Source organism: Brienomyrus brachyistius, chromosome 9 (genome assembly GCF_023856365.1).
Source record: "Brienomyrus brachyistius isolate T26 chromosome 9, BBRACH_0.4, whole genome shotgun sequence".
Lineage (NCBI taxonomy): Eukaryota > Metazoa > Chordata > Actinopteri > Osteoglossiformes > Mormyridae > Brienomyrus > Brienomyrus brachyistius.
In genome coordinates, this window is record NC_064541.1 from 29,820,896 (window position 1) to 29,825,154 (window position 4,259).

The following is a 4,259-nucleotide window of genomic DNA, read 5'->3' on the forward strand; positions in this document are numbered from 1 at the left end:
GACCGAGGGGATTCCTCCAGCACCCGCGAACTACAGCGCCGCCTCCTGATTGGGTTCAACTTGACAGTCGGGAGGAATCAAAGCTGGGCAGCTTCTGTCGATTGGTTGCCGTTTGACACTCCACTGCTCTGATTGGTTTTCCCTCCGCCGAGCGGGGCGGATCCTTTATCCTTTTAATTTCTTTCGCTGTTTTTTTTTGGTGGAAAATCCCTCGGCCATGACGTCACACATTTACTATTGACAGCTGGTTGTCAAGGGCAACCGTAACCTCAAATGTCCCGCCGTAAGAGTGTTTTCATCATGACTAGTCTTTCAGAAAATATAATATGAAAAAGAGAAGAGGGTGATCAGAGTGAGAGAAAAATTAGTAAATAAGAGCTAACACGGGGGATAATTCGAAACACATGGCCCAGTGGTTTTGGAAAGCTAGATTTTAGGCAACGAAGTTCACTTGCAACAAGAATGCGGCATGACACCCACACTAAAGAATGAAAACACCGATGACTTGACTGTTGTGCTCTTTTTAACGTTCACATTCATGAGGCATATTACTTAAACGAGTCTGTAAATGGCGAAAGCAATTCCCTGGCCGCTTTCTATGCATTTCTAGCCCGTGTTTGACTTCATGTTTTTGAAAGATCTATAGGTGACACGTAAACAATCAGATTTAAACGAATTGTCCCACAATTTCAATTGTAATTTGGAATCGATTATTTACAACAGAAACCCGACTCTCACTAAAATTTGGAGGACTTAAACAGGCGTGAGAATCAGTAGCCTAGCTTTTAAGAAGAGACTAATTTTAGACAAGCCGACAGATTGCAATTTTGTGGGTACATGGCTGGCTGTTGTCCGCTGGGGATCAGGCATCTCAGTTCACTTGTGGATTGGGGGGAGTAGAGCGGAACAGCTGGGGTTTATGTAGAATTACTCTCTCACGACCCCGTCTCAGCTGTCAGGGGAAGCCAAAGCGCAGACATGCGTAGTATGGCTTCTCCAGACGTGCCCGGTAATAAGCACTACCCTGCAATAACGATCAGTGCAAAAACTGCAGTGTACCAGTTAAATATAACAAACACACCGAAATATAAAAATAAAATCCGCATGACTTTGAACCGCAAACATGGAGCAGAGTTTGTTTTTCGGCATACGTCTACAATATTCTCATGAATTAACTAACTTTTCAAAATTTATATATGCAGCATTGTCATCAGACAGGTCCCGCACCGATTGCTGTTTTTTCGTATCAAGCGTTAACTGAAATGACGTGCAGGTGAAGTGACTTCTATTGGAGTGCAGTAGGCGGGATGGAATGCATGTCTACGTCTCATAACATTTAACACTGTTCTTTAAATATCCCGCATAACTCAGCCTGGGGGTGGCTCCTAACTCGGACTCCGTTACTTGCCCATACTGATCCCCCATTATCCCCAACGGTGTTTACTACTCTTTGTTACTTGCCCACCCCCGATTCTCCTGCTGTTGAGTAACTCCAGACAACCCAGTGTAATGCGATCCACTGGGCAACGCACACAAACACACACTCTCTCTCTCTCTCTCTCTCACACACACACACACACACACACACACACACACACACACACAAACATTCTTGGAATTATAAGAAGCCCACTGAAGCCTCGCCACAATCCCCAGAGGGACGCCTCCCCACCCACCGCGAAGAGCGATACCATCACTTGAAACCGAGCCATCGAATGCACCCATTGGCACACACATGAGTCACAGACAGACACGTTCAATTTACAGCGTGGTCCTGGGAGCACAGCGCGTCTCGCGTCCTACGTTGGCACGCACGCTCAGGCGGGAAATTAAAGGCACAGAGGAACATTTTGAAAGGCACGTTTTGAAAATAAGCATGGAGTGAGGAGCTTTCACCAAGGCGACCGTTTGGTGGCGTTATGGCCTGAATCCACTTCCCTGAGCGTTCTGCGGAGGCCCATCGATCGTGGCGAGGCGCTTTGCCATCTGTGACCACAGCTTCAAGTGAGGGAACATTCCTCCGCCTTCTGCATTGGAAGCTGGATCTGGGAGGGTACCACGCAGAGCAGAGAGCCTGCAGCAGCCCACACAAGGGTGGGGTGGGGTGGGGTGGGGCGGGGGGTGGGCTGGTTTAAGGCCAGCATTGTGGTGACCGCAAGTGGCAAACTGCGATGGACCCCATCAGTCTCTCGTGCAAAGGGGGTTTCCAATGTCTCCATTTTCCTTGCTTAGCTGACACACTGCTATCTGAAGAAGATCACAGTTTTTACCCATTTACGCAGCTGCATGTTTAACAGGAGAGATTAAGGTTAAGCACCTTGCTTGAGAGTCCAAGTCCTTAAACTCCATACCAGCTGCTCCCCAGACCTAGAGAGGCGCCTGCAGCCACAAACTGTTTCTGAAATCAGCTGAAACTGTGGCTTTTACAGGCATGTTTACAGCAAAAGGGCCACATAACATAATCAGGAACGCTGCTAGTGAAGACGGAAATCCGGAGGGGGAGTGGAAGCTGAACGTAGCCAAGCCGTGGCCTCTGGGGTACACTCAGAGGTCAGGACAGGCGGCTACGTGAGGGTGGAGCGGCAGCGGCGGTGCTGCGCTGCGTTGGGGGGGCCCCTCGGGGCATCCTGGGTTTGGGAAGTCCATACCAGACATTCCAGAGGCTAGGGGGAAGGCCTTGGATGCTTGCTCATGGACCGCTTCCGGGAAAGGCCCGATCTCCACAGTGACAGCAGAGATCCAAGCGGTGCCGCGAGCTGGGCGTCAGCCACACCGCAGGAAGGCGAACGGCCCCGCAGAACTCGGCAGAACTCTCTGTCTGCGAGACACGGGAGAGACCCTTCCGTCTTCCCTGCTTCCTGGCCTCTCGCATGGACCCTGCACACTTCCTCAGGCCGCTCGCTGGCTATCGCCCTCTGGGAGCGTACAGAGCTGCTCAAGTTCAGGAGGCGGACCTGGGTGTTTGTACCCAGAGGAAGCCAAAGCCTGACCGAGGAATGCTTCCTCCTCTTTGGGATGGCTGCTAAATCCCAGGGCTGACAGGCCGATGCGCTCTCAACACCCCCGAAGGGAAGGGCTTAACTATTGTGGGGGGTGTTGACGAAGGTCAGCCAGTCCCCTTGACTGTGGCGGGTCAGGTCAGGCCGACTTGCATGCTTCCTGTCCTGTTTGGTGTAAGCTGAAGACACACTTGTATAGGACAGCCTTTGCGTAGTTTTGTTGTATGTATTTTTATTATACGGCTTGTTTTTTCCTTCCTGTACAGCGCTTTGTGACGTCTGTCTAGGAAGAGCGCTATATGAATAAACGTTACTCACTGACTGAACCGCCAAGCCAGTGACCTCGGTTTAAACTTAGAACATTCAGGGACAAAATTTTAGGAAGCCAAGATGAGGATTAATCAAGAAACGGTGCTGTGAGACAGTAGACGTACAAATGCACAGGTTAATTCAGAGTGACAGAGTGCCCCCCCTAGCCCCCCACTTCAAAGATCCTAACATAGCGAGGTTTTACTAATGCCATCCGACACGACGGTTAATCCTGTTTACAACTTAAATACAGGCTGAACCATGAGACCTGCCAGCTGAGGGAAAAATGGGAATGACCCGGTTCCTGATTTATCCAATAAGGTGGCACTTATAATTGTAGCAGCCCCCCCCCCCCCCCCCCGAAATCTTAAGTCCCCTTTTTGGGAAGACATGCAATGTACGAGACAGAGGGCTAAGACGAGATGCACATTTACTTGCAACTCATGGGGGGGCCCGTCATGGGAGAAGGTCTTGGTGGGGAGGGGGGCGGCAGGGAGGGAGGTGGCGGCCTAAATGGAGCAGTTGTATAAGTGGCAACAGGGGCAGCGGACACAACTTTATTAATGCTAACGCTGGGCAGGCAGGCAGCCGTGGCAGAAAAAAAGCACGTTTCCTGGAAGGAAGAGGAAAAAGTAGCCGGGTTTTTCAGCGAGGCGGAGAACGTCGTGCTAATCTGCTTTGCCCGGTGTGACTCTCCGCTGACCTTTGCTCTCTACGCGGCCGAGATGCACCAGCGATGGTGCGGCACTGTCACGTCACGCTCGATGTGAACAACTACCAGCCAGTCACCCACCCCATGGAGCAAGGGCTGAAGATCTTTCTGCAATACTTCCTGACCTATTTTTTGTTCGTCTCTTCTGTTTTTTCTCAGCCCACTTCACTAAAATCTGAACATTATTATACTTTAAGCATGAAATACATACGATTATCTGTGTTGTTATATGTCAATAC